The sequence below is a fragment of the Oryctolagus cuniculus genome, chromosome 12, assembly GCF_964237555.1.
Source record: "Oryctolagus cuniculus chromosome 12, mOryCun1.1, whole genome shotgun sequence".
NCBI classification, from domain to species: Eukaryota; Metazoa; Chordata; class Mammalia; order Lagomorpha; family Leporidae; genus Oryctolagus; species Oryctolagus cuniculus.
Genome location: NC_091443.1, coordinates 103,651,016 through 103,662,117, shown reverse-complemented (window position 1 = coordinate 103,662,117; position 11,102 = coordinate 103,651,016). Strand labels below are relative to the sequence as shown.

Genomic DNA, 11,102 nt, shown 5'->3' with positions numbered 1-11,102 from the left:
AAAGAGATCTTCCCAGCTGTGTAAGGGCTCATAAAACAGATCACGTCTTTGACTTGGAAATTTTACTTGGCACAATAATCCTTCCAAAAAAGATGAAACACATTTAACATTTCTAAGAATAAGACTATTTTTTTTTATCATTCAAAAAGCCCAACATTGGGCAAGATTACAACTTCAATGGAATTCAACCTAAATATCTTGTTGCTATAATTTTAGAAATTATTTTTTACTCTTCAAAACATATAAAAAATAAAATAATAGGTGGTATGGGGGGGCATAATATGGCGACCTCGGCTGCGGGAGCCCTGGGCCTGCTATGGGGCTGGCTGTGGAGTGAGCCCTATTGGCGGCTCCAGAATGTGGTCTGGATGGACCTGGAGGGGGTGTCTTCTCCGCGAGGCTGCTCTTCAAGGGATGTGTTGCTAAACCCTGTGTACTCCGTGTTGGCATCAAGGACCATGGACCTTATCAGACCTAACCCAACGCCATCCTTGAAGAGGTGTTCGTATCTATTACCAAGTATCCCGACGAGCAGAGGCTGGAGGGCTCCTCAAAGCAACCGGACTGGGATGTCCGAAATAATCTAATGCTGGTTTGGCCATCCAGGGAATCAGGACAAGCTCCCAACACTCACTAAATTCTGTGAAAGCCTGTAGGAGGTGGTTCACTTTTTATTGATGTATATTCTACTACAGAATTAGGTTTCTCTGGTCATCACCTTAGTTCTGGGACAGGTGGCACTGCTGGCCCAGCTAACTATATCAGCCCCTTTCAAGTGCACTTCACAAATATGTCATGGAGTTGGCCTTCATGTTTTCTCAATTTGTAGACATTAAAAGAAAGGGCTTCCTGATTATGTTTGCACATTCTTGGCCACCACTGGGCTTAGCATCTTCTTCTACATCAACGACGTGGTCCAGTGGGAACTCTGGTCATGTGTGTCTGCGTGATGCCTCAGACTTCTCACCAGAGGCAGCCAAGCTAGCAAATGATGCCAGGTACCAGCGGCTCTGCGACAGCCTTCCTGTGACATCAGGGCTGTTTCTGTGGTCGCTCATCTAGGAATCTGTCCATTCTGCATTCTCGACACGACCCTCGTTGAGAGCTGGGAGCCGATCGGCCCTATCCTTCCTGGTGGCTCTTCAACCGGCTCCTCCCGATCCTACAGGTTCTGCATGTCCTCTGGTCCTACCTTATTGCACGAATTGTTTTCAAAGCCTTGATCCACAGAAAGGTGGCCAAGGACAATGGAGGGCAGCCGTCCCAGCAGCGGTGCCGGCTGTGTGAGTGGCCCCATGGGAGGCAGCCACTGGGCGGAAGAGTAACGTGTCTGGGATGGGAACTCGAGCCCGCGTGGACTTGCAGGGCCACTGGCAGCTTACGCCTGTTGGGCATCCCCACATCCATAAGCCTGGGACCAGAGGGGCTGCAAGGCACTGAGGAGAATCAAAGAAGCCAATATTTTCGCTTAAAAAAAAAAAACTCTGCCATTTTGTATTTAACAGCCTCCAGGTCCTTTAAATAATGCTATTTGTATTTGTGTGTGTGTGTGTGTGTACATGTGTGAGTTTCACTGTATAGAAACAGAGACCTGGGCAGATGGCCAGGACTGTGTGGCCTCTAGCTGGATCCCCTTCCTGCCACCTGATGACGACAGGGACAGCTGCTGATTCCCTGTGCTTTTCTCATGGTAAACAGGCGGGAGGTGGGGGTGGCAGAGGGTGAGCCGAGGGTTGGAGGATGGCAGCCACTGGGTGAGCTGTTCCTGATTTTAGATGGTTGTTTACACTTCCTTGATTAAAAGTGCTTCAGCCCTAAAAAAAAAATGATAATCTAAAATTCCATGAGGGGCAGGGGCGCACATCCCTGCTGCCTTCCCAGGCATGCTAGCAGCCAGGTCGCAGTCACTCAGATAGGGGATGCTGGTGAGGCCAGTGGTGCCACTGTGTTGATCCCCATGTCAGACTTCTTTAAGTAGGAGATGGAATTTTGCACAGGACTGTTTCCATGGAGCATATGAGCCTTTACAACCTGTGGAATTTAAGATCTGTTGCATACTTTTAAAGTATGAGAGAAAATGAAGATAAAAGCAGACCGTGAACTTCCCTGAAGGTTATTGGGCGACTTCCAGAATCCGTGAGAAAGTATGGTTGGAGGGCAGGTCCCGGAACATAGAGCCCAGCGGGGACTTCCTGCCAGGATTCTGCTCTCTCTCTTTCTCTCTCTCTCTCTTGTTCTCTCCTCTCCCCCTCTCTTTCTTTATCTTAAAATGCTACCCATGGGGCCGGCACCGTGGCTCACTTGGTTAATCCTCTGCCTGTGGCACCGGCATCCCATATGGGCTCCAGATTCTGTCCCGGTTGCTCCTCTTCCAGGCCAGCTCTCTGCTGTGGCCCAGGAAGGCAGTGGAGGATGGCTCATGCACCCGCGTGGGAGACCAGGAGGAAGCGCCTGGCTCCTGGCTTTGAATTGGTGCAGTGCCAGCCGTAGTGGCCATTTGGGGAGTGAACCAACGGAAGGAAGACCTTTCTCTCTGTCTCTCTCACTGTCTATAACTCTACCTGTCAAATACATTTTTAAAAAAAATGCTACCCACAATGTTTTAGGTGAACAGTGAGCTGTAGGTACTGCAAATTTCTGTAGCGTTTACACCAAGTAGACAAGACCAGGGTCACAGCTGTGATAGCACAACGTAAATCAGCTGTTGGCTGGAGGAAGCAGACCAAGAGGTGAGAGACCTGACCATTGATTTGGGAGTGGAGGGGACTATAGCCAGCTGGAAGCATGGTTCAAGGCTCAGGGGTCGATGGGGATGAGAGTTAATACAGTGCAAGGGAAAATGAGAGCAGGCGTTCAAGGGGTTGTCCATGGGAAATCGAAATGAGAGTCGTGGCTGACACCTGGGCAAGAATGACACTGAATTGGGGGAGCAGTTGAGAATGGAGGGCTGAGGCCAGGAGGAGAGTAGAAAACAAGCTGAATCCCTGGGCTTTTCAGAGTAGGTATCAGGGAATAGATTCAGGCAGTTGTTCAATGTCAAGTAGCTTTGATAATCACTACCCTCCCTTCTCCTTTAAGTCAGAAAGTTCTATAGAGGATTTTCCAGGCAATGAAGGGAAGGTCGGGGAGAAGGAGACAAACATAGGGCCTCATTCAATGACCTGCTGTTCATCCCCAACGTGTATATGAAGAACTTTCAAGGTATAGGCATGGAACTATTTTCCATGAACCAAGTTGGGATGCAAACAGTTGATTCCTCTGAGTCTGAACATGGCCAAGAAGAACTAGTATGGAATATTTGAAGAGGGCAAAATTAGAGAAATTATGACTGTCGGGCAAAGAATATCATCCCAAGTGTCAACGAATGCAAATCAGTTCTGACAGAAAACTAAAGAGATTGACTGGAGACGTTGAGTTCACTTCTAAAGAAATGAAACCTGGGGCATTTTATGGGAAAGAAATCACCATAAAGAGTGGAAATATGTATTTTCTGAAGTATGCCTATGTAACTAAGGAAGCCAAAATTTATGCTAGTCTAATACTTTTGGTAGAACAGTACGGTTGTTCAAAGCTCTAGAATTTGCAACAGTCTGGGTGATAAGTTGTGGAGAAACATCCTGGACGAAACAGCAGCAGTTGTTCATCCGTAATATTCATAGCAGAACCTTGGAGATAAGGAGGAACCTCTGAATCCAGCAAAGCTGGTCTGGCTTTAATTACTAAGATGAAGAGAAGGAGTTACAGATTAGAAAAATTAACCCTGGCGATAGGAAGACCACAGGGACTTGGTACTGAATGAACTCATAAACCAGATGGAGAAATAGGAATGATTTGGATATAAGAAGTTGCAATGGCGTAATTAAAAGAAAGCTCATCCTGCATATGAAGGATAATTTCTAAGACAATCCACTAGAAAAATGAACAGTGGCAGAGAGAAATGTCCTGGTGGTTCAGGAATAATCCGTCTCCATGAGACCTCACATGAGGTACATTGCTATGTGAAAACAAATGTAGACTCAGCAACCAGTCAGGGATGGTAGCAATCTTCCATTGTTTACTAACTTGTGCTGGAGTTAAGGGTGAATATCAAATACGACCAACTGCCTTCATGATCATTCATTCATTCAACAAACACTGGGGGAAAGGCTTGTATGTCCCAAATCCCCTGTTGGTCATGAAATTCAAACATCAATTGGCCCCTGCACTGTATGAGCTGATCAAGTGGGAGAGATGCAAAGTGCCATCATTTCTACACAAGGCGACAAAAGACAGAGCCAGGAAACAGAAAGGAGAGAGATGAGCACTGGCCAGAGACTCCAGCCACGCCGAGAGTTGCAGATACCACAGATTCTAGTGATTTGGGATAGCAGAGAGGTCAGATTTTCAGCCCAAGACTCTTTTCAGGGTACAAGGAAGAGTGATCTTGTAACTGCAGATCCGGCTCAAACTGATTCTGCTCTGCTGTTAATAGGTGGACTGGGGTTCTCATGGGCAAAGAAGACCAGCCGATGTGACAGCCACCGCGCCCATCAGGACGTGCCTCCTCTCCAGGGCTTCCACACACCCGCTGGCCTCCGTAACCCACAGAGCCTGCCCAGGACCCAGCTCCAGGAGGTGGACTTCAGCTTTACCTCCTGTCTCCAGTGCAGACAATCTTGATATAAAACCTTTCTTTTCTCCAGAAGTGGATGCTGTAGTTTGGGCTGCTGTGACTGTTGGGCAGAACTCCTTTGCTTGGTAACCATCTTCTTTTTGGGACCCAGAGAAGCCAGTAGACCTGTGTGGAGCAGAGGGGCCTTGCAGGGAAGACTGAAGACGTGGCCTCAGAAACTCTTTGCAAGCCAGAGCAGACTCCAACACTCCAGAGACCCAGCTCGCAGAAGAGCATGGGCTGACCTGACAGGACCACAGGGTGCGGCAGGAGCTGAGCCTCACGGGGGAATGGAGGCATCTGGGAGGCAAAATTGCGAGATGCTCATTGCCAAGGTCCTACCAATGGAGGATCAGTGCTCATCCAACTCACGAAAGTGAGAGCCTCTTTCAAGTTGGATCCTACGGAAGCTTGCTCCTTTCCTCTCCTCTGACCTCTGCAAGATCAACCCAGAAGAAATAGATGAGGAGTCCCCTGGTGGGTCTATCTCTAAGTCTACCTCCTAATTCCCTGAGCTACGGCTGGCACAATCCAGCATGGGACAGAAGGAAGCAACACACTCTCTGCTGTATGTGGGAAGTGTCTGAGAGATGGCGTGGACCCTGATGACTCGTAGGAGGGAAGGTGTTGAGCAGGTTCCTGTCTGAAGACCTGCACCTTCTATGGGCAGAAGGCTGGGTGGAGTCCATTATTCAGCTTGGGCGGCCATGGCAAAACACCCTGGATGTGACAGAGATGGGTTTTCTCACAGTTTCTGATGGAGGATGGAAATCCAAGCTCGAGGTGTTGACGGTGCTGGTTTTTCCTGGGACCTCGTCTTGGTTTGAGGATGGTTGTGTTCTCTCTAACCACACAACCATTTCTTTTTGCATGCCCACACCCCTGCTGTCACTCTGATGTGGCAGCCATCCTATCAGAGTAGGGTCCCATTGTTAGGACCTCATTAACTCTGAGTTAGCTCCTTGAAGGATCCATTTGCACATACAGCCACACTGGGGGTGAGGACTTCAAGCTGCAAATCTGGAGGCAGAGGCTGTATTTCAGAGTGGGCGAGGTGGATGAGGGGGTAGGGGGCTGGAGAGGGACAAAGAGTTGCAAGTGGTGCAGAGGGGCATGGACTGGGACAAAGGAGCTATGCTGAAGCTGTGCAGAGATGGAGGACTTGGAGGTATTCAGTCGCAGTGTGAGTGCCCGCGCCGTGCCCTCCAGAAGGAAGTCCCCAGAGGAGAGAGTGGGCTGGGTGGCCAACGGCCCCGGGCTGGAGAGTGGCCAGGTAGTGAGGGTGCTTTGAGTCCTGGGGGAGGCCAGATCAAGGGATGCGCTTCAGAGCCCAGCCTGGCAAGGCAGGCAGCACTGGAGCACCCATGCATGGCAGGAAGAAGGGAGGGAGGGAAGCTCTTCTGGGTTAAAAGGTCACCTTGGGGAATGAGTGCTTTGGAGAGCTGAGTGAAAGAGTCCACTTCTTTAGATGAAGATACATAAGCAACTCTAACATCTGTCTTCTAAATGAGTCAGTTAGGAGCCAGCAAATGTTTCCTATGATGTGATTTTGCCCAATTTCTAACCTAAAAGCTACATGTATATTAGTTATTGATATTATGCAATTCTTGAGGTGGTTTCTAATAGTTTTTCAATGATTGATTTCTAAATGATTGTTTGAGTTACTTCTGCCATTTTTCTCTTTTTTGAAGTCATTGATCTCTTATTACAAATTCAAGAAAAGTTCTCTCGACTTCATTTATGATGTTATTCTTTTTTTTCCTTTTAAGATTGTATTTATTTATTTGAGAGGTAGAGTTACAGAGAGTGAGAGGGAGAGACAGAGAGAAAGGTCTTCTGTCTGTTGGTTCACTCCCCAGATGGCCACAATGGCCAGAGCTGCACCGATCCAAAGCCAGGAGTCAAGAGCTTCTTTGGGGTCTCCCATGAGGGTGCAGGGGCCCAAGGACTTGGGCCATCTTCCACTGCTTTCCCAGGCCATAGCAGAGAGCTGGATGGGAAGAGGAGCAGCCGATACTCGAACCAGCGCCCATGTGGATTGCCGGCACCTTAGGTGGAGGATTAACCCACTGCACTTCGGCGCCAGCCCCGTGATTCTTTTGTTTCTAATCTTTAGTTAAATTCTTAGCTAAATTATTGCCATTTTAAAGCAGTTGAGCTTTACTATTAAGTTAAAGCTATAATGTGCAGTGTTCACATTGTCATATTATTTAAAAAACAATCTTAATTTATTCTTTGACCCATAGAGCCTTAAGTAAATTTCATATGCAATTTCTCAAGTGGTTTCATTGTATAGCATTTGTTTTCTTTGGTTTTTCATTAAAAATATCTGTTTATCATGCTATAGTCACAACATGTAGTCTTTTTTTATTTTTTATTTTTTGACAGGCAGAGTGGACAGAGAGAGAGAAAGACAGAGAGAAAAGTCTTCCTTTTGCAGTTGGTTCACCCTCCAGTGGCTGCTGCGGCCGGCGCACCGCGGCCGGCGCTCCGCGCTGATCCAATGGCAGGAGCCAGGTGCTTCTCCTGGTCTCCCATGGGGTGCAGGGCCTAAGCACTTGGGACATCCTCCACTGCACTCCCTGGCCACAGCAGAGAGCTGGCCTGGAAGAGGGGCAACTGGGACAGAATCCGGCGCCCTGACCGGGACTAGAACCCGGTGTGCCGGCGCCGCAGGGGAAAGATTAGCCTAGTGAGCCGCGGCACCAGCACAACATGTAGTCTTTATAAATTCTTTGTTGATGAGAATCAAAGCATATATATAAAATTAAAAATATGTGGCAAATGTAAAACATATATATTTTTATGAATTACACTTTGAAGTTCCTGTATTTTATTTTTAAAAAGATTTACTGATTTGTTTGAAATTCAGAGTTACACAGAAAGAGGAAGAGGCAGAGAGAGAAACCTTCCATCTGATGGTTCACTCCCCAGAAGGCTGCAATGACCAGGACTGGGCCAGGCTAAAGCCACAAGCCAGGATTTTCTTCTGGGTCTTCCAATATGGGGTAGGGGCCCAAGCACTTGGACCATCTTGCGCTGCTTTTACCAGGCCATTTGCAGGGAGCTGGACTGGAAGTGGAGCAGCCAGAACATGATCTAGTGCCATATGTGATGGTGGCATTGTGGATGGTGGCTTTGCCCACTACACCACATTGCCAGCCCGTATGGAGCTCTTGTATAGAGCTTTTTGGAACAGCATTCAGTATATAACAGACTATCATATTCACCATATGAATGCCACTCATAATTCTGTCCCCTTTAATTCACAATGGCTTATTTAATTGTTGGCTTGACTCCTACCTATGTGTAAGAGATCTCATTATTGCAAAGGAAATACTTTTCAGTTACTATGGTATGAGATTAGAGTATCTTCAGGCAGAGTGGAAGAAAGCTTTAATTAGGGGTTACTTTAAATAAGGGAAAAATCGTTTTGAATGATGGCAAAATACAACTCTATATGTTTTTTCTCAATCAGTTCAATGCTACATTGTAATAGAAGGGTGAGTTAATTTATTGTTAGTTTGATTCGTAATCTCATTTGATTTTTTTAAATCTAGAAACCTTTTATTTAAGGTATATAAACATCATGCTTTTCATAAATACAAATTTAGGAAATAGTGATTCTTCCCACCCTACCCTCCCTCCTGCCCACACTCCCACCCTTCTTCCTCCTCCCTTTTCTTTATTTTTCACTAAAGTCTATTTTCAATTAGCTTTATTCATATAAGATTAACTCTCTACTAAGGAAGGAGTTCAACAAATAGTACAAAAAAAAAAAAAAAACAACACTGTTCTTCAACAGTTGAGACTAGGGCTGTTCACAGTCATCGTACCCCCAAAGCATCAGTTTCACTTCTACAGATTATCTTTTCAGTTTGTTTCTGTTGTTCCGATTTCATTGTCTCTAATTGAGATTATAGAGCCTTGTTGCTTTTTTCAAAATGGAGATATGATTAATATACAGTAAAATACCTGGATCTTAAGTGTTTGGATTGATGACTTTTGAGAACCGTATACACCCCCATGACCACCACATAAAGCAAAGTAGATAACACTTCCATGGCTTCAAAGCTCTCTCTTGCCCCCTTGGAATCAGTTCCCTGGCTCCCCATAACCACCACACACCCAGACTTGCTCCTGCAGCAGCACTGTTCTCCCCCTGTGTCCTACTGGAAGACACAGCAGAGGGAAATGAATCGCAGTGGCTTGAACAGAGAGAGCCTTGTTACTCTGCAGCTCACAATAACAGCAGCCAGGAGATGTGCAGCCCAGCAGCCAGCTTTCCGCCAGGTCACGTGAGCCCATGGTTGCCACCTCCAAGGTCACCTTGTAGTTTCAAGGTGAGCTCTGTTCTGGGGAACCTCAAGGAGGCAGGAGAAGGCAGAAGGGCACGGATCACCTTGTGGCGAAATACGACATCTTTCAGTGTGCCCAGAGAGATCACTCAAAAACTGCCACTGACACCTGCTATCAGAAAGACAGAGAGACCGGCTATTGAAGAGAATCTCAGCACCTCTGTAACATCTGCCCCTGGTCTATATCCTGCTTACTGGACTTGTTCTCTTTCCCAGCTCTGAGCCAGAAAACATGTGACTTTCTCCTAAGCCAATCAGTGCATTCCATTTCCCTAGTTGGAAAGATCTGTTTCAGGGTAGACCAATCAGAACGAGCAAATCTCAAGACCATCAGTGATCAAGAGAACCTCCCCTTTCCTGCAAACCCTGGAGCAGTGTAGCAGTGCAGGGCAGCTTGGCCGCCCCGAGACGGTGCAGGAAGAGACTGTTGGAAACTAGAGGCAACGTGTGACCAAGACAGAGGCAGACACGGTGGTGTTTCTGTCCCTTCTCTCAGCCCCAAATCTCAGACCTCCTACCGCGGCTTTCGTTATGTGAACTGTGGACCCTCCTTCATCCTCTGTCACTTTTGGTTGCATTTTCTATGGCCTCTGGAAGAAAGAGCCCTAAGTGAAATGCTTACCTGTGCAACAAGGAAATTGATAATGAGATTAGTTATTAAAAATTTAGACAGAAATGAAGTTAAAATGGTGAGATTCATGTGGAGAAAGTTTGCATTTGGGCTCACGGGCACAGAGGTGTGGGAGAGTTTTAAGTAAATCACAAACACCAGTGTTTGCCAACAATCTCCTTTTAGCTTTTATTTTACTTGGGGGGAACTATGGGTTCTATGCCATTGAACTTCCCCCTTCCCTCATCTGATCTTGGAAATCCTTGTCTTTACAGATAGCCAGTATTGTACAGATATGCTGTTTAGTGGGACTGTATACCTTCAAAAATTTCCAGGACACATCTGCCAAGGACTGATGGTAAGATATATCTATATAGAGAGAGAAGTATAAACTTACAGCAATGTACATGACGTTCATTCTGTGGTTAGTGGGCCATGTGTACTTCACCTGGGTAATTCTTAAACTTGGAAACCATACTAGTTTTCTAGAAAGCTCTGAGTATGGCCCCAGGATGCCCAATACAATACACTATGAGTAAGTGCTCCATTTTGCAATGCTTCAGTTATTCCAGGCTGTCTATGAATCTGTTGGTGGCAAGAAAGGACAAAATTCCTCTAGCAGGTGCCCCGGCTCAATAGGCTAATCCTCCGCCTGCGGTGCCGGCACACCGGGTTCTAGTTGCGGTCGGGGTGCTAGATTCTGTCCCGGTTGCTCCTCTTCCAGTCCAGCTCTCTGCTATGGCCCGGAAAGGCAGTGGAGGATGGCCCAAGTGCTTGGGTCCTGCACATGGGAGACCAGGAGAAACACCTGGCTCCTGGCTTCAGATCAGCGCGATGCGCCGGCCATTGGAGGGTGAACCAACTGCAAAAGGAAGACCTTTCTCTCTGTCTCTCTCTCTCTCACTATCGACTCTGCTTGTCAAAAAAAAAAAAAAAATCCTGTAGGCTCTGGGACTGGAGGTCACAGGAAGTGATAATACCAGTGGACTGTTCTTCCTCTTCTTCTGTCTCTTGGATCAGAGTTAGGAGCCAATGGACAGAATAAGTCCCTGAACTTCTGGAATGCCTAAGGAGGATGACAGCAGACACATCTCTTTTAAAAAAGATTTATTTGTTTGAAAGTTGGAATGAGACAGAAAGAGAGAGAGAGAGAGAGAGAGAGAGAGAGAGAGAGATCCTCAAATGGGCTTTCTTGCAACATACTGGTGCACGTCATCTTCAGAGGGATTGAAGAGATTGAGGATTCTGCTTGCCCTTCTAGGCTCCGGGCGATGAGGCACCATGGTGTCAGTCAATCCAGCAGTATCTTTCTCTCCTCTTTTTTTTTTTTTTTTTTTTTTTTACAATAACTAAGTTGAGAACAATCAAGATGGCGTTGGCAGTGCAGCCCCGAATAGACAAGCACTTTCTTTCTCTTGTCCTCCTTGTTCTGTAGCAGGGATGCCCCTCATTCTACAGTAGGCAGACCGGCCATGGGTCAAGA

At 46.7% G+C, this 11,102-nt stretch overlaps 1 pseudogene; it reads left to right on the top strand.

Annotated features, from left to right (window-relative positions):
* The first annotated feature begins 281 nt into the window (after nt 1-281).
* On the top strand, nt 282-4,659 carry LOC100355830 (ceramide synthase 5 pseudogene; annotated as a pseudogene).
* The last annotated feature ends 6,443 nt before the right edge of the window (nt 4,660-11,102 follow it).